Here is a 20249-nt window from a genome sequence, read left to right as displayed (position 1 = left end):
AATGTCAGATCAGTAAATAACAAAGACATCACTGTAGAAGACTGAAGGGGAAAAGGCAAAGTATAAGATGATATGCTAAATGCAAAATCAGAGATATACAATTCACAATTCAGGATTACTTAGCTCTTAGAGATTTGCATTGCCGTAGATGTTGGAATGGGGGGTGGGTGGGGGGGAGGGGGCACAGGGGCCGTGGCCTCCCCAAAAATTGCCCATGGTTCCAGGGCTGGCGTTAGCCGTAGCCCAGGATTTCTCAATGTGTGTCGCTCACCGCTACATTAAATTACAGCCCTGGTGCCGCAACTGCAGGAAGGGAAGGGCCAGTGCATGCAGCGATTGTACGCCGCCAGCCCACAACCCTTCCCCCCAATGTCAATTCTGAGGAAACATGACCACATCACAGAGGCATACCTCAACTCATACTGGCTTCCAATTCCAGCAAGAATACTATTCAAATTCTACTGTTTACTATTTAAAACCATAAACTGTGACAGCCCAACCTACCTGAACAACCGCCTCATCCAAACTACATCAACTAGAGAAAGGAAAACCCAGACTCCATTCACGCACCCTCCAATCAAAGAAGTCAAATGTAAAAAATATATATGACAGCCTCCTAACCACACAAGGAGCAAATCTCGACAACCAAATCTCCAATCTACTAATTATGACCCCAGACTACAAAACATTCAGAAAAGAAGTAAAGACGCTACTTTTCAAGACATTCCTGCAAACGACTTAATACCACTAACTCCTTCCCACTTCCCAATACCTTCCTGATTCCCAAAAGCAATCTCATCTACTCTTTATCTCCTCTAGAAATTACCAGATATCTTCTTCTTGTAATACATTTTTTGTAATTCTTTTGTAATCCGCATTGAACCGCAAGGCAATGGCGGAATAGAAATCTTTAATGTAATGATATCAACCAGTTCACCTTTATCCACATATTCATTAGCCCCTTCAAAAAATGCAGTAAATTGGTGAGGCAAGATTTCCCTTGACTAAATCCATGATGGCTTTCTCTTATTAATCCATGCTTATGTATATCTTCTGTCATTACGTTCTTTATAATAGTATGTACCATTTTGCCCATCACCAACGTCAGACTCAATTTTCTGAATCACCTATGGAACCCTTGTTGGCCACCCTCCAGTTTTCTGGTACTATGCTGGATTTTAGAGAAAAATCACAAATTACTAATAGCTCCTCAAGTTCATTTTTCAATTTTGTCAGCACTCTGGGATATATACCATCTGATCCAGATATACCATCTGATTCAGATATACTATCTGATCCAATTTGCTACTGTTCAATTTGTCAAACTGATCCATTACATCTTCTAGTGTTACAGAAATTTGATTGAGTTTCCGTACTATCATCATATCATCCACTACTGTTGCACTTCTCACTTTTAGATGAATAAATAAATAATTTTTCAGAATCAATCATCAGAACTGAATACCATTTATGGTACCGGTTACTCCCCCACATCTTTTTCAGTGAAGACCAAAGCAAAGAATTATTTTAATCTCTGCACTATAACCTTGTCTTCTCTGAGAGCCCCTTTTATCCCTCAGTCATTTAGCAGTCCAACCAATGTTCTTCCTGGCTTCTTGCTTTTAATATTTTAAAAAAGTTTTTACTGATAGATGTTTAAATGGCATAAATGCACATGAAGCAAATCTCATTTGGAAAAGAAGCTCCAGAATGAGAGGGCATAGGATGAAGTTAAGTGATGATAGGCTCAGGAGTAATCTAAAGAAATACTGTTTTACAGAAAGGGTGGTAGATGCTTAGAATAGTCTTCCAGTAGAGATGGTGGAGCCAAAGACTATGTCTGAGTTCAAGAGAGCATGGGACAAGCACATGAGATCTCTTAGGGAGAGGAGGAGATAGTGGATTCTGTGGATGGGCAGACTGGATGGGCCATTTGGCCTTTATCTACCTAAAGTAATACAGCAAAAATGGTTATGATCTTTCTTGGTTTGTTCTTGACTAATTCCAGCTGCTTACAGAGGCTAGTGCGTATACAACTTTGTGAACAATACTGGATATTTCAGTTAAATATTGTACAACCTTGAGGCTTGAATGGAATACCATCATTTAGTTTCTCTTTACTGATTGGCCCTTATCTTTCAGTTTGAATTTTCTGTAGTGGTGACATTGCTTGCTTTGCTTTTTAGTTGTGAGCCTGCCCCCCTGTTATCTCCTCCCTCTAGCCTCTCTTTCACTTTGTGCTTGACAGCCATTATACTTGGCGGCGCTGGCTTGTGCCAGTTCCTGAAGTGCTGGTTCCTGAAGAAGGGACTTTTGTGTTTCTGAAACCAATGCAAGGTTGAACCTTCTACGAAGTTAACAATGGATGAAATAACTTCCGACATCCGAGCGCTAATGCATGAATCAGTTTGAGAAGCTAAGTACTTTTTTGATTTGTACCATCTGTAGAGGAGGCTATGTCCACTCTTGTTCTCCTACTGCCTTAAAACATTGTGCCAAAAAATTATGGTGCTTTATTGCTCCATAAATTCATTTGATTTTTTCACTATTTAAAGTGTTTTTCACATTAATTATTTACACCAATGGTAGCACACAAATGTACCCTAACATTGCTGTTTGGCCCATTTTTGGACTAAAAAATGGGAGTATATTACACCTTTCTATCAAAAACTTCACTGGTTGTGGTGATTGCAGTTGAAGCAGGCTATTCAGTGTGGGTTCCCTGAATGAAAAAATTTAAAAACTTATTTTAGCCTGCAGATCCTTTGCTACCAAACTGATCTAGTAGGACATCAGGCTGCCCAGTGGTACAAATTGATTTCTGGATTTTTAAACAAAAAAACAAAAACCAATGTTAGAGACATCTGGAGCATCGAGATAAAACTGTATATTTCTGTGTCTCGTTGGCCACGAATTTGGACTTGGAGATTGAAATGTACAACGTCAGCATCTATGAGGCAAACATGGTTATTTTTGTTACATAGGATTTTTTGGACCCCAGTTCGATTAAATAAAATAGATAGTTCTAAGTCTAATAGATGCTGGCATTGTCATATTGATATAGGGACTTTGGATCATCTGCTATATTTTTGTCCGTTTATATTTATATTTTGGAAGTCAATTTGGGGACAAATAAATTTAGTTTTGGATTTAAATGTTCCACTATCTTATGAGGCTATAATTTGTGGAACGATATTACATTTGAAACCCACTCTAGATAAATATAAGAGTCATTTATTTATGATCATGACAGGTATAGCTATTCAATTGATAACGAGTAACTGGAAGAACCATGACAGAATAAGTTATACTTTTTGGTGGGTGAACGTGTGCACCACTTACAGATATGAAAGAATTAATGCAGAGTGTAGGGGATTTAATGGTGTATTTAATAAAGTTTGGAGCCCATTGACTAAATTTGTAAAATTATAATAATGTATATTTATCTTATCTTTCCTTTTGTTCATTCACCTTTTACACATCCATTGTGGGTGGGGGGTTGGAGGGAGAGGAATAAATATTGATGGTGACATTTGGGTAACTTTATTCTTCATTTATATTATATATTATGTTATATTATGTTACTAGTTTTTTAGCCTGTTACATTAACGGGTGCTAGCAGCCCTTTTTGCTTACTTTTACCTCCTCCCTGTCCAGCAGCACCCCCCATTCCCATTCCATAAACCACACCAGGTCTTTTCAAAACCGACTCCTGCTTGTGAAAACATCAGCAAACAGACCCAGAAGCTATTTTGGGGTTTTTTCCCAGAGCAGTTCAAGGCTTGGCAAGAATTACAAATTTGATTGGATCTACATTGAAAAACAGCATTTATTCCCCCCCTCTCTGTGCAGCAGCCACAGCACGTTCTTTACCCTACCCCCCTTTCCCTTTCCGCATTCAGGCCTGCTATCTAGTTCCTTGGCACCCTCCCCCTTCTCTTCCCGCGATCTCACAATTTTTACTTCCTTGAATTTGCTAGGCTTGGCTTTAAACTCTTCACTGCTCTCCAGCTCCCTTTCTGGGCTGGGCAGGGCTGCGGTAGAACCTGAATGGTCTCGGTGGCTGTTATGCTGTCCATTGAGCTTGGGACCTGGTGGCCCAGTTGGGGATCAGTCACGCTGTCACCATGGGAGAATCTGAGGAGGAAGGCCGCCGCAGCCTCGCGCGCAGGTGCGGCTCGTGAGAGGAGCCGCTAAAACTTCTGGGGTCTGCAACAGACTGAAGCATGGTGAGAGGCAGAGGCCGGAGGCAGGCAAAGGAGGAGACTTATGGTTGAGGCTCGGGAAGACGACGGCAGGACTCCGCATTCACTCCCTCTGTGACAGGGTAAGGTGCAGGCCATCTGTTGTATGGTGACGTAGTAAGCGCGCATGCGCATTCTCGCCGGCACATCCTGACAGATTAGATCTCAGGAAACACGCGGCGAGAGTGCGCATGCGCTTCTAGCATTTTATTATTATAGATTGTTATATGTAGGAAAACTGAAAATCTTGAATGATATATATGTTACCTGTACATATATTAGTGTAATGTATGTAATACCTATTGCTTATTCATTTGTATGACACTGTTTTAGATTAAAAATCAATAAAGATTTAAAAAAAAACCCTTCACTGGTTGCCAGTAGAGTCCAGAGTTCTGTTTAAGTTCTTTATCTTTTACAAAGCAGTTTTTGGGATGTTACCTAACTATCTTGCTTCCCACTTCTTGTTGAATTATCTTAACAAGAGTACACGTAGAATAAATTTATTTAACTATCCCCCTTTAAAATCCTGCCAATACAAGAAGTTTTTTGACAGAATTATTTTCCTAACAGGCCGCTAAACTGACTATGTGGCTAGGAAAGCTTATATTAGAGGCCTCTTCATATTTTGATTTTAGGAAAACATTAAAGACCTGTTTGTTCAACATGTCTATATCTTAGAACTATAACTTTTTAAACTGATGTACTTCAATTTTATTGTTTCTTAATTGATATATTCCAATTTAATCGATTGTTTTATATGTATTGACTGTAATGTTTTTATTGATTGTATGTATTTTATCATGTTGTGAACCTTTTTGGTACAGAGGTATATAAAAATAAATTATTATTATTATTATCCTATGATGGTGTGTGGTAGTTAAATAAGCTTATTTGCCCTCTTGTTCTGCCTAAGACTAAGCGCTTGAGTGGCAATTTGTTTTACTTTTTCTCTAGCTTATTTCCTCACACTGAGGGTACATATCACCAATTATTTATTATTATTGACAATTACTTATATGGTTTATGGAGCAATTGTAGGATTTGTGAGATTTAGCAAGTTTGGTCGATTGGCATTGCATCGCTGCTCATTTTTGTGTCCATGTTAGATTTGCCATCTGCTGGGGCGATAAACAGTTAAGAATTTCAGAATTTAAAAATCACACATTTATGAATAGATTCAAACAGATTAAATAAAACACTTTTCCCCAAAAAAACAATGGTTGATATGGGGATAGTATGGAAAGCTTCTGTATGCAGAGTGTTACTGTAGATGAAGTTGCCCCTTTGAAATTGAGAAATTGTCCAGGAAATAAATTGTCATTATGGTTAGGACTGATGCAAGAGATTGGGCACCCTAAGTGAACCTTCAGCCTTGTGCTTTCCTCCCTTCATAAGATAGTTACAGTATGTAAGATGTGAGATTAGCAACAGGAAGTCTCACCTTTAAGGATAAAAGTGTTTAAAATGTTGGTAGGCTGTGTTTTCAATAGATGGAGGAGTGGAAGAACCAATAGAGTTTTGATTGTGAGAGGGCGGGAGCTGTGCAGTGGGGCTGGGACCATGACCATTGTCCAGGACCAGAAGACAAACAAAAGGCAGCCAAATGCTGACATCCTAGATAGGGTCAGCCATGATTATGGTGTATTAAATTAAGCTGAAATAAATTAGCTAAAATAAACAAATAACTATGGTGTAAATCATTATAATTAGATTCAGAAAGAGATTGGAAACTCATGATCAAATATTTAAAACACAATTTATTTCATCTAAGAAGGCTATGATGCCTGACAGACTATCAACAGGTGGAATGGGACAAAATAAAGGTTTGAAATTGCCAAGTTATTCAAAGAATCAGAGGTATGATAGGGCAGCACTCCTGATGCAAATGCATTGGTTAGTTAGAAGCCTATTAAACAAGGGGGGAGGGGAAGGTGTCTAGGATCTGCATTCCGTCTAGAAGACCAATCAGAGTGGAGCCCAATGGTACAAAGAAAAGATATAACTAGGGTCCCTTTTGGAAGAAGAAAAGTGGAAAACAACTCAGAACTGTGAGAGGATCCTGTCTCCCAGGTGCATTCTTCAACCCTCCTCCCCCCTCCCCGTCCAGGAGTATATGCAAATGATTTTATTATTTTGATACTTACACTCCTGGAGAGGAGAACAAGTAATTTCTTTATCTGTAACTATCTATAATTCCATCCAAGAGATACTGTATATCCTTCACTAAAATCTGAGGGATTGAAGAGGAAAAAAAGATGGGAAAGAACTCAGTCACACTGAATACTTTCTGGTGCCATAAGAATAAGCTCAAAGCTTTTGCTAAGCAATGGTAAACATTTTATCCTTAAATTGCAGCTTCTTGAGTGCATTTAACTTAAAAGGTACAGTTTTCAAGTGCAGTACAGACACTCACAATTATCAGCCGAGCAGAAATTGCTATGCTTGCTATAGCTATATAGATTAAATAAGAGATCAAAATATTATAAAACATTATTTAGTTGTTCAGTTTTATTATCAATCCTGTACTCAATGACCCAGTGCGGTACAATGTGTTCAATGGAGAAAACAAGCCTAGACTTTATAACATTTTTGACACATAACAAACTAAAAGCATAAAAAGTTGTTTACAGTTTGAATCATTCATTATCCAGGTTCACATTAGGACTTTTTCACTAGTGGATGCTTATATAAATACAAATTATATAGAGCTGTATGCATCAAGCATTACTCCATTGTTACAGAATGACAAAAAAAAATTCCCTAAGGGGTGATTTTATAAAATTGACTAAGGGGTCCTTTTATCAAGCTGCGGTAGGGGTTTAACGCACGTAATACTGTGCGTTAAACCACCTGCTGCGCTAGCCGCTAACACCTGAATTGAGCAGGCATTAGTTTTTTAGCCGGCCGCGGGGATTAGCGTGTGATGAAATGTCCGACGCGCTAACCCCGCTAGCGTGGCTTGATAAAAGGACCCTTTAAACTCATATTAATGAAAAGTAAGAGAGAAATTCACACCAAAATATTAAAAAAAAAACAAAAACCAGAGGGCTAAAATTTTCATACTGTAACTTTCATGCTAAACACAGGTTACTCTTCTGACATAATTGTGTACCTCAAACTAACAGTGAAAGAAATCATTCAGAGAAGTACAATCTGTTTTTTGTTAAATTATTTTAAAGGGATTTAAAAGGACTATAAACATACCTGTACATCAATGACAAGAAAAGAGTAACTCATGTTTATCATGAGGGTGATAGTATGAAAATCTGAGTCTTCTGTTTTATTTTTTATAAAGAGACATTTTTTAAAGAATAAATATAATAAGAAAGTTAAAAAAAACCTTTCAGGTGATTTTATGAAGTCATTTTTGCATGCATGGCTTGTTATAAAATCTCAAATGGCAGAAAGTACCTGCAATATCATGATGGAGCATATTATACTGGTAGGTGAAACATAGGCGAAGTTCACAAGTATATGGCCTAATACTGAACCACACCACTCAGTGATCATTTGTGCCTAGATGATCACCCATAAGCACATAAGAATAGCCTTACTACGTCAGACCAAAGGTCCATCAAGCCCAGTAGCCCATTCTCACAGTGGCCAATCCAGGTCACTACCTGGCCAAAACCCAAAGACCAAAACCCAAAATTAGTAGCAACATTCCATGCTACCGATTCAGGGCAAGCAGTGGCTTCCCCCATGTCTTTCTCAATAACAGACTATGGACTTTTCCTCCAGGAAATTGTCCAAACCCTTCTTAAAATCAGCTATGTTAACCACTCTTACCACAACCTCTGGGAATGCGTTCTAGAACTTAACTATCCTCTGAGGGAAATAATATTTCCTCCTATTGGTTTTAAAAGTATTTCCCTGTAACTTCATCGAGTGTCCCCTAGTCTTTGTAATTTTTGACGGAGTGAAAAATCGGTACACTTGTACCCGTTCTACACCACTCAGGATTTTGTACACTTCAATCATATCTCCCCTGAGCTGTCTCTTTTCCAAATTGAAGAGCCCTAACCTTTTAAGTCTTTAACTATTCTCTGAGGGAAATAATATTTCCTCCTATTGGTTTTAAAAGTATTTCCCTGTAACTTCATCGAGTGTCCCCTAGTCTTTGTAATTTTTGACGGAGTGAAAACTCGATCCACTTGTACCCGTTCTACACCACTCAGGATTTTGTACACTTCAATCATATCTCCCCTGAGCTGTCTCTTTTCCAAATTGAAGAGCCCTAACCTTTTAAGTCTTTCTTCATATGAGAGGAGTTCCATCCCCTTTATCATCTTGGTCGCTCTTTGAACCTTTTCTAGAGCCGCTATATCTTTCTTGAGATAAGGCGACCAGAATTGAACAAAATACTCCAGACGAGGTCGCACAATGGAGCGATACAGGGGCATTATAACATTCTTAGTCTTGTTAACCATCCCTTTTTAAAAAAATAATTCCTAGCTATGACATCAGAAACACACTCTCTCCATAAGCACCAGATCTAGTACTGCCCATCCCATATGGGTTCTGTTATCAGTTTCTAAACTATAAATAATCCTAACTGAGTGGTATAAATATTCAATATATCACAAAAATCGATTCTCCACTCATATGAAGGAGTCTGTACTCGATCAATCGCACTCCGCTCTTATTTCTGACAGAATGCTAAGAAGCAATACTACTGTGGCCCAAAACTGGCCCTGAAGCAGCGGACAAACCAGCGGTCCGTGAAACGCCAGCTGCGTCGGCTCTGGCTCTAGCTCCGAGAGCACTGTAAAGCTCCGGTTCTGGTCCCGGTAGAACGAGACAGCACAGAATTAAGGAAGTTCAGGAGTGAAAACAGAATAACTAAAACACTAAAGATAAGTAAACTTCTGTTAGGTTTTTCAAATTCTGAAGCGGTCTGCACTTTATTAGCTATTGTGTATAATAGGAGGTATAAGTTAAAAAGAAAAAGCTCAAAAAATAGTTTGAATTAGTAGAAGCACAATACGGATAACAAAGTAAAAGAATAAGAAAAAGTTTTAGTCAGTAAAAGTATACCATCAATAAAAAACGTACCTAGCGGGTTTTTGGCCAGTGATTGTAGTATGAAGTATATGTTTGGAATACACCTACGCTGGTAATGATTACCGATGAGATTATAAGTGTAGTACTCCCTATTTCTCAGGCCTTTTCCTGTATTAATACCAAGCTCTAAGCACAAGTAATAAGAGCGGAATGCGATTGATGGAGTACAGACTCCTTCATATGAGTGGAGAATCGATTTCTGTTATCAGTTGCCATTTCCCATTTGAATTTTCATTCTAAACTGTCATTTTATGTGAATATCTTCTCCTTAAGTCTCCTTAGTAAAAGTGGAGCAGATAGTATAAGTATGTTTCAAAAAAGATTGTCACATTCTTACTTATTTAACATAGGTTCAAGGCGATTTATATTTCAATGCTAGATGAAGCAGGGATTCTGAGCTCCAAAATAGTGCTTTGGTGACTTGTTCCTTATGAGATGTGTGATGATCCTAAGAAGACTTATTGCTTGAGAGTTGTTCCTGGATCATGTGTAGATGGTTCTAAGTCTTGGTCACCTTGCTAGAACTGAACCAACAACTGAACCAAGCTTCTCCTTTATTCCAAAGAGTTGGTACAATAAGTTCCCTCTTCCCATTGTCCCAGTCACAGTCCAGAGCTTAAGTGGTGTTGTTAATGCAAATGTTCCTAGGCTTCTCTTTACAGATTATTCTGATTAAGATAGCCAGGTATCTCTATCTCCAATACTTATTTATTGGGATTTATTAACTGACTTTTCATGAAGAGATTCACCCAAAGTGGTTTACAATATGTTGAATAGTAATCAGGTATTCAAGTATTTTCCCAATCTATCCTGACAGGCTCAAAATCCAACTGTGGTACCTGGGGCAATGAAAGGTTAAGTGACTTGCCCAAAGTCACAGGGTGTAGACTGGGATCAAACTCACAACCTCAGGGTACTGAGGCAGCAGCTCTAACTACCAGGATGTTCCTCCCCTCAGGTGGCTAAGGTTTTGGGCTGGATGGCTCTCCCCTGGGGAAGCAAGGAGCCAAAGACAAAGATTTGAATTATGCACTGGATTTTATACCCCAGGAAACTTCCCTCCCAAACTAATCTCCTCTCATTATTATAATACTGGCCACTGTGGAAGTTCCTTCTGTCTAGCAATCAGCGATGTCAAGGTATTGACTTGATTTATTTCTTTATTGGCTGACCAAATATTTTTGGTCATCAATTTCTCTATGTTTGTCTAAATAGAGAGTCATTTTAAGTGCTACAGCGCCACCTAGTGGACTGACTCCATCACCCCTGAGGAAGGCCTTCAACTGGAGGCCAAAACACAGACTGTTTTGGGTCACCAAAGACTAAGGACATTATATTAATGTATTTATATATGTGTTCAGTTTTTAATTAAAGTTTACACTAATAAACTTGTTGATTCCAAGGTTGATGTGTACACTCCTAATCCCCACTTGTTCTACTTTTCTTATACTGGATTGGACCATGACTTTCCAGCCCTGAGAATGTCAGTGTTTTACTAATAAAAGAATGCTTCATATTTCTGTCACAAAATAAGAAACGGTACAAAGTCTTAGTGCGCACTTACTTGAGAAACGAGGCAACGTCAGTTGGGTTCTATTTATCAGATACAACAATTTGTTAATTGAAACGGTATATCTCTGGCAAATGAAATGATAGAAAAATATGGTTTATTGCATTTAAATCGGCATCTTCTTAGTTATTTAGCTAGCTGAATAACTCAATTTCTTGGATTATGACATATTTTATACTCGTGTGCAGGAAAGTTCTTGGTCCACTCTTACTTCAGTGTGTCCTTTGGTTTTTCTATGTCAGGGTTTTTTTCCTTCCTTTGTGTGTGTGTGTGTGTGTGTGGGGGGGGGTGTCATACTGGGTTTTGCCAATATGCAATGAAGCATTTTCTAACACTTCAAAATGCAACAATTTTTTTTGTTGGTAGGAGTGCATGTTATACTTTTGTTTGTACACTACCACTAGCTTCCAATTTATTATAGAATAGCTTTTAAGGTTCTTACTGTTGTATATAAAGACTTGAATGTGCAGAGTCCTTATCTAGCCATTTTGATTCTTTCTTATATACCTGGGCGATCTCCTAGGTCCTCAGCTGCCCGCAGGTTGGTCATTCCTGTTTCTGCTATAGCTTGCCTGGTGAGAGTGCCTTTTTCTCCAGCTCTTTAGAATCAGCTTTCTCTTTCAATTCAGGCAGAAGCATCGTACAAAGGACCTTTGTGGTAATGTGAACGAGGCAGGGCTAGAGCCCAGATAAAGCAGAGACACATTGTGAGTTAAGGCGAACAAAAAAAAAAAAATAATAATAATGAGGCCAGAAATAGCTCCTGACCAGTTAAATTGCTCGTTCAGGGCTATGCGCTGATATTCAGCGGCACTTAAACTGTAAGTGCCACTGAATATCACCCTAGGCTGGTAGTGACTGGGATTAAAGATTAGAATATTTTCTAACTTATCAGGAGTATTGTGGAAGTGTGTGGCAGAGTGTTTAGTGCTACAGCCTCAGCACCCTGAGGTTGTGGGTTTAAATCCCATGCTGCTCATTGTGACCCTGGACAAGTCACTTAATCCCCCACTGCCCCAGGTACCTTAGAGTGTGAGCCCACTGGGATAGATAGGGATAAATGTTATGCTATGGCTCAGGCATTGAGAATTAGCTTTATTTTACATTTTCCCTATTCTTGCATTGTTCCTTTTGAAAATATGACATATGTTCTTTGACCTCAAGCAATTCTTTAATTTTCTTATTTTCAAGGAAGAGTTGAGGATTTTGACATCTTGCTGTTAAGGCTGGCTTTGAAGCGTTCAAGTTTGGAGGTTAGAGTTGGATCTTGTTTCCTTTAATAGATTATCATTTTCTTGGTTCCTATTTTCCTCTTTATTATAGTGAATGAATTTTGCATGGAAATTGTTATTATATTACTTTTTCCTGTGTCTAGGTACTACTTTTTGCTTTTTGGCATGCTGAATGCTCCGCACTGCTCTGATGCTCATACAGTTCCTATGAGTGAGCATTCACCGCACTGGCCAATGCTAAAACCACTTTCACGGTTTTGTAAAAGGGAGGGGGGGAAATCTTTTAAAAAAGGATAGGGGTTATTCAATGATCCTGGTCATATCCTCTCCCTCCTTACAACTAGGAGAACAAGTTAGTAGTTGGATTGAATTGTCAGGGGAACTACCCTTCCCATGAACACCTGGGGTTGGGCTGCTGGCAAGTGGCTGAAGGGGAGGAGTTAAGCCAGTTGAGCTCTGTTAAGAGCAGGGTTTCCAAAGCAGAAGGGGAAGAAGCAGGAAGGGAGAAGTTGCCTCTAGAAGAGAAAGGAGGAATTGCCCAGCTGCTAGCCACCCCCACCCACATTCATAAGAATGGCAGCACCAGTCATTTCCCAGAAGCACAGCCTAAAGTAGAGGAGAGTGAGATCAGTGGGGAGGCAGGACAAAGCGAGCTCTCAGCTTTGAATCCAGAGGCTGCTAGGAGGCTGGAAAACAAAGGTAGTGTGATAGGGAAGCCCCTGTCACTGGTTTAAACCAGACCACTAAAGCAAGCATACCTGTGCCCAAAGAAAGAAACCCGTCCATTAAAGCTGTGCCATGTCCTAAAGAAATCAAAAAGACTGGCTTCAATAGAGACTAGTCTATAAAATGTGACTCAAATGACTATATGAAAATAAGCTCAGAGATATGAAACTCTGAAGGGAAGGCTATTAAACCTCCCTGAGAAGAGTTCACCTTCCAGTCATTGCAACTTCACAAATCCAGGTCACACTTCAAGACTCAATGTAAAAAGATTAAAGTCCTTATCACATGCAGAAAAATATTTTTTATCTTCTCTAATTTAGCAAACACACTGCCACCACTGTATTCACTTATCTTTTGAATATGGTTTAGGGGGTCCCAACGTGGCCCTGTTTCGTTTCCTGCTTCAGGAGGCCCAATGCTGGATATTCTAGAATCTTAGAACTCTAATAAATGTTCTGCTCTTCTTAATCAAATTACTGTTGGAACAGTTACAGGTTTTGTGATGTTCAGTCACGTCACTGCTAGCTTTAGATAATGCTTTTAGACAATCAGTTCTGAAAAGTTCTGCCGGTTGGAACTTTTCAGAACTGGGCCTGCCCAGGCAATCCAGGGATTCCTGGATTTGTGAATTTTAAGGCCTAAAAGCTGCAAGGACTGAGATACAAGTGGCAGCTGGACTTTGCCTGGCTGAAAGCCAGTTTGGTCATTTTTGGGTTTTTGTTTCTTCTTTTGTTTATGCTGGACTTCTGAGAAGTGTTTTTCAGAGGACAGAATCGAGATTGACTTAGGCGGCTACCTATGGGGCTTGTATAAATGGAACTATGCAATGTCTGCAAATAAAAGATTTTTTTTTTTTTTTTGCCACTACCTGATTTTCTTTTATTTCCCTTCAGCCAGTATTAAGTGGTCTCCATAAGGATCGCTCGGCTTTGCGCTAAACAGCTTCCTCAGCCCCATCACAGTAGAAAAGGCACTGATCCCCCAGATTCTATAGTGCCTATGGTTAGCTGCCCAATTGTATGCCCAGTTATAGAATAAGGTCAGTTATGTGTGAAACATAACACAGTGCTAGTTTCTTTAAAAAAGTAACCAGTTACATTACTAGTTACTGGTTTCAGCTACTCTTCACTAAATGTAAATAGTTACTTTACTAATTACTAAAAAAAAAAAATTAACTAGGTAGTTAATATATAACTATACTAGCTGATGCCCCGGCATTGCACGGGTATTTAATTATATCAATAACACAGTAAATGGATTGAAATAAAGATACTTTATAGTGGTGATTGAAATTATTTTTTTACAGCTTTATAAAAAGTACAATAATCAAATTATAATGTGAAATATTTGACAAAATGAATACAATACAACTAACACAAAACTTGATTATAAACAACAATTTTAGTTTCACCTCCAGGAGCAAGAACATATAAATTCTTGGGTGAACCCACCCTTGATCAAGCAACATAGAGTTGTCCATGGGAAAAAACAGGGGGATCTTAAATCCACTCCACAGTATATAATAGTCTGTCCCTGTGATTTGTTGATTGTGATAGAGAATGCAAGTCTCACTGGAATTTGCAATCTCTTAAACTGAAAAGGAAGATCTGTTGGAATAAGTGGCATCCAAAAGTTTCAGTATTGATTTAAACAACTCAATATGTGGAAACTCAGGTTGAAAAGAAACTCCATGCAGTTTGTTCCCGGTTCAGAATGGAACCTGTGTTCCTAGTTCAGGATATGTGAGTACTCATGTAATGTAATAACATTATGAACTGGGGTGCATGAAGGAAACAGTTACAAACACAGTTAGAACATACAAACTCTATATGTATGGTGTCCGTGGTAGAATAGAAACGATGTCCCTAGTGGTTATAGTGTCATAGAAAGTGTTTTATAGTTGGAATTACTGTGAGAATGGCAGCTGTTTACATTTTTTCCATTGACATGAATGGGTGAAATCTGATTTTCTGTTTGTAGCTCCACCCACGTGTGCAGGTGGGCCGCGAGACCCCCAGAACATATCACCCCAGGTAGTGAGGGATCTGCATACCAAGTTTAGTTCAAATCGGTCAAGCCGGTTTTGAATTACAGTGAGAATGGCAGGTTTTTACATTTTTTCCATTGACATGAATGGGTGAAATAAGATTTTCTGTTTGTAGCTCCGCCCATGTGTGCAGGTGGGCCGCGAGACCCCCAGAACATATCACCCCAGGTAGTGAGGGATCTGCATACCAAGTTACATTCAAATCGGTCAAGTCGTTTTTGAATTACTGTGAGAATGGCAGCGTTTTACATTTTTTCCATTGACATGAATGGGTGAAATGTGAATTTCTGTTTGTAGCTCCGCCCACGTGTGCAGGTGGGCCGCGAGACCCCCAGAACATATCACCCCAGGTAGTGAGGGATCTGCATACCAAGTTTCGTTCAAATCGGTCAAGCCGTTTTTGAATTACTGTGAGAATGGCAGCTATTTACATTTTTTCCATTGACATGAATGAGTGAAATATGATTTTCTGTTTGTAGCTCCGCCCACGTGTGTAGGTGGGCTGCGAAACCCCCAGAACATATCACCCCAGGTAGTGAGGGATCTGCATACCAAGTTTAGTTCAAAGCGGTCAAGCCGTTTTTGAATTACTGTGAGAATGGCAGCTTTTTACATTTTTTCCATTGACATGAATGGGTGAAATCTGATTTTCTGTTTGTAGCTCCGCCCACGTGTGCAGGTGGGCTGCGAGACCCCCAGAACATATCATCCCAGGTAGTGAGGGATCAGCATACCAAGTTTCGTTCAAATCGGTCAAGCCGTTTTTGCGTGATCACGGCACATATACACACACACACATACATACATACACACATACATACCTCCGATTTTATATATATAGATGAGCTATATGAACATTACAACAAATACTTTGTTTTCAAATGAGTTTCTCATTGACTGTGAGCATTAAAAACATGTCAAAATGCTTGTTGGTTAAACTGTTCCTGCATGGTGTAAGAAGCTGTCCACCGATGCTGAAGAGTCTCTCCACTGGTGCACTTGATGGAAGATTCATATTCTTCAGAATAAACACTTCTTTCACAGTTGGAGAGCTGAAGACTGGATATATCACATACAGCATCATTCAAGAAGTGGTCTAGTTCTGACTACACAGCATTGTCCCCTTTATTTGATTCATAGAAGCAGAAGAAGCTTGTGTCTTCACTGGAAGTTGGTGCTGCATTAGGAGTTGTGTTTGCAGCATCAGCCTGAGCCTGTACTGCTTGCATCAGCAAGTATTTGGCATGAGCTCCAGCAGCATTTGACCGGATCCAGCACAGCTTGAATTATGCATGTGAAACACTTGCTACTATCAAATCATCCTTAACTTCAAGTGGACCAAAGCGCTTAATGATTCTATTTATTAGAGCATCAACAAGTTGGCTGGCAAATTTGAGCAAAGGCCTGATGGAAGTAAGATATGCACGCAGGGAAGAAGTCATTGGTAGAAGAACTCCCATAAAACTTTAGCCTGAAGTATGTCCAGTGCTATAGCAATATCATCACCTTAATATACTCTGCTATGAAAACAATTTCATTTGAGTAGAAAGCTGTTAGGGAATACTTCTCACAGTTGTCATTGAGCACAGGTTCAGATTTCTCCACAATAGAATACACTTGGCTAACAGTATAAGAGAACAAATCCCATCAAGTTACATTTAGTATACCAAGAGTGGTTTCAAAAGTTTTGTACACTATTTCAGCTGCTTATGGACTTTTTCTGCACTTGTTCCAGAGGGCACTGCACTTTGCCAAGATTCTATGGCTTAACTTCTTATAATTTGCATATTCACTACCCCTTCTGAATCAGCACAGCAATCAAGTTCATTGTGTGGGTACTACAATGATGGTGAGATGGAAGTGCATACTCTGTTGCTTCTGCATCTATTTGGTTGTCTAGGATGTCTGCAATGTTTGTGAAATTGTCAATTTGTGAGTGCACAACTTGTGTTGGTTCTATGACTGTTGTTTCAGTCTCTGAGAATGCCTTGAATGCCTTAACAAAGTTTGATCTCTTGTCAGTAAATGTGCAGAGAACTTTGTTAGTGATACAAACTCTCAAACCCTGAAATTCCTTGACCTCTTAAATGAGCTAGACCTCAAATCTTTGTTTCAACAACCCACACATGAAAAGGGCTATCAGTTAGATCTACTCACCTCCTCCATTTCAGCACAAAAAGCACAAGCTACCTAGAATTTAATTCCCTATCCAAAGTACCTTGGTCAGACCACCTACTCCTAGAATTCACCACATTCTGGAAAGAGACATTAACAACCAAACCAACCCCATGAGTAGCCTCTTATTATAGAAACAAAGTAGTCTCTGAATCAAACTGGAATGAAAAAGATAACACATTACTATCCCTCCTGATCCCTGATCAAGACTTTCTGGATCACTGGAAGATGACCAATGAACAAATCATAAACAAACTAGCTCCATTCAAATACAGCAAAAGAATCCTAAGATCATAAGAGAAGTGGTTCAACTCAGCACTTATGTCCCAATCTGAGCGCTAGTAACATAAACACCTCTCCTTATAAAAGAAGGCTAAATGGTGCCAGAAAATCCTAGAATTTAAATCACTACTGATGCAAAAGAAGAAAGAGTACTACTCTAAACAGATCATCACAGAAGATAATCTTAAAATCAACAAATTGCTCTCAATATCAGATAATGCGATTACCCATCTGTAATAACAGCCTCAGAACTAGCCAATTATTTTAAAACAAAGATTCAATCCATGCAAGACCAGCTACCACCCACCAGTCCAGCTAGACCCACTACAACAAAACCACCTATGGAAATACCAGCAGAGAGATCTTAGAATGATTTTGATGAGATTAAATTCAAAGGCACAAAACGGCTTCTCCTAAAATACTCCAGAGCATACTTCAGCCTCAACACCTTCCCACCTTACTTGATCAAAGCAGCCACTTGGTATGCTGATCCCTCACTACCTGGGATGATATGTTCTGGGGGTCTCGCGGCCCACCTGCACACATGGGCGGAGCTACAAACAGAAAATCAGATTTCACCCATTCATGTCAATGGAAAAAATGTAAACAGCAACCATTCTCACAGTAATTCAAAAACGGCTTGACCGCTTTGAACTAAACTTGGTATGCAGATACCTCACTACCTGGGGTGATATGTTCTGGGGGTCTCGTGGCCCACCTGCACACGTGGGCAGAGCTACAAACAGAAATCCACATTTTACCCATTCATGTTAATGGAAAAAATGTAAAAAGCTGCCATTCTCACAGTAATTCAAAAACGGCTTTACCGATGTGAACGAAACTTGGTATGCAGATCCCTCACTACCTGGGGTGATATGTTCTGGGGGTCTCGCGGCCCACCTGCACACATGGGCGGAGCTACAAACATAAAATCGGATTTCACCCATTCATGTCAATGGAAAAAATGTAAAACGCTGCCATTCTCACAGTAATTCCAACTATAAAACACTTTCTATGACACTATAACCACTAGGGACATCGTTTCTATTCTACCACGGACACCATACATATAGAGTTTTTATGTTCTAACTGTGTTTGTAACTGTTTCCTTCATGCACCCCAGTTCATAATGCTATTACATTACATGAGTACTCACATATCCTGAACTAGGAACACAGGTTCCATTCTGAACCGGGAACAAACTGCATGGAGTTTCTTTTCAACCTGAGGTTCCACATATTGAGTTGTTTAAATCAATACTGAAACTTTTGGATGCCACTTATTCCAACAGATCTTCCTTTTCAGTTTAAGAGATTGCAAATTCCAGTGAGACTTGCATTCTCTATCACAATCAACAAATCACAGGGACAGACTATTACATACTGTGGAGTGGATTTAAGATCCCCCTGTTTTTCCCATGGACAACTCTATGTTGCTTGATCAAGGGTGGGTTCACCCAAGAATTTATATGTTCTAGCTCCTGGAGGTGAAACTAAAATTGTTGTTTATAATCAAGTTTTGTGTTAGTTGTATTGTATTCATTTTGTCAAATATTTCACATTATAATTTGATTATTGTACTTTTTATAAAGCTGTAAAAAAATAATTTCATTCACCACTATAAAGTATCTTTATTTCAATCCATTTACTGTGTTATTGCTATAATTAAATACCCGTGCAACGCCGGGGCATCAGCTAGTATAGCATATAACATAACATCCTTGCAAATGTGAACATGCCAATGCTGCAGACTTTTGTTCAATGTCCTGATCTCAATCCAGTGTATGGTAACTCCAAAAAAATCTTCTGTTGTGGGAGGTCCATATTTCGGCTGTTGTGCTGACTTCAATCACAAGTGACAGCTTATTCTGAAGGTCAGCTGCCATCTTAAGATACTGGTCATCAATGTGTGTCCAGTAAGAGTCTTATGAGTCAATGCGGTTTTACCTGGTTGGAGACCAGTGACCAACTGAATGAATTCTGATGACTCGACCACTGAGAAGGCTTGCATGTCCCCAATGACAAAATTCATGATGAGATCATTGACCCGTTTCTGTGACACAATGATGCCCATCACTGCTCCAAGAAACTGCCAAAATTTGCTGTTTATTTGGCAGAGATTCTGATGCATCTGACGAAGAACAGCTTGCGGATCTCTTTAATGAAGGAGGTTTATCATGTGCAGCCAGGTAGATGTTATGCAGGTGCTTCTTAAGATTTTCTGTAGCATTGATTGCATAGCTGTAGATCTGCTTAGAAGCCGGTGGACAAAGTTTGCATTGTACATGGATATGTCTGCTGTCTGACCCTACTAGCATAACACCTTCAGTGAAGACTGAATGCTCAAATGAGCTTGTATTGTGATTATCATTTTTCTCCATTGTGGGCTTAGTGAGGGTTAGGCTGCAGCCAGCATTCGTCCCCTCAAGGGTCGCCCAGTTTCTAACAAGATGCTTTTCCAGTCCACAGGTCTTTGTTATTGTCTCCTTGTTATCTCAGGGTGAGAATATATTATGTTCAAAGTAATCCTTCTTGGAGGCTTCCTTTTGAAAGGGGGGACTCTCCTTCCCCTTCTGGGGTTCTCTCTCCAGTGTTTAGGGCCTCTTAGCCACTTCAAGAAAGCCTGTGGGATCTCTTAGAGAGAGAAAGAGATAATAGTTACTTTATCTGCCATCATGTTTCTATGTTTCTATTTTCAGAGACCCTTTTTACTACTAATAACAGTGCATGCAAATGATTTTGCAAATTAGTCCCTTTAAGTATGCAAAAAGAGTCCAGCCCTCTATGAAGCAATTATTTCAGTTCAGTAGAGCTCGTTTGGCTGGCTGTCACCATGTATAGCTGGTACATGAGTAGTTACTGTAATGCACTTTGGCGAGGCAAGAGAAACGAGTTGAATTGGAGGTT

Source organism: Geotrypetes seraphini, chromosome 1, assembly GCF_902459505.1.
Source record: "Geotrypetes seraphini chromosome 1, aGeoSer1.1, whole genome shotgun sequence".
NCBI lineage: Eukaryota > Metazoa > Chordata > Amphibia > Gymnophiona > Dermophiidae > Geotrypetes > Geotrypetes seraphini.
Note: the sequence above shows the minus strand (reverse complement) of the source record.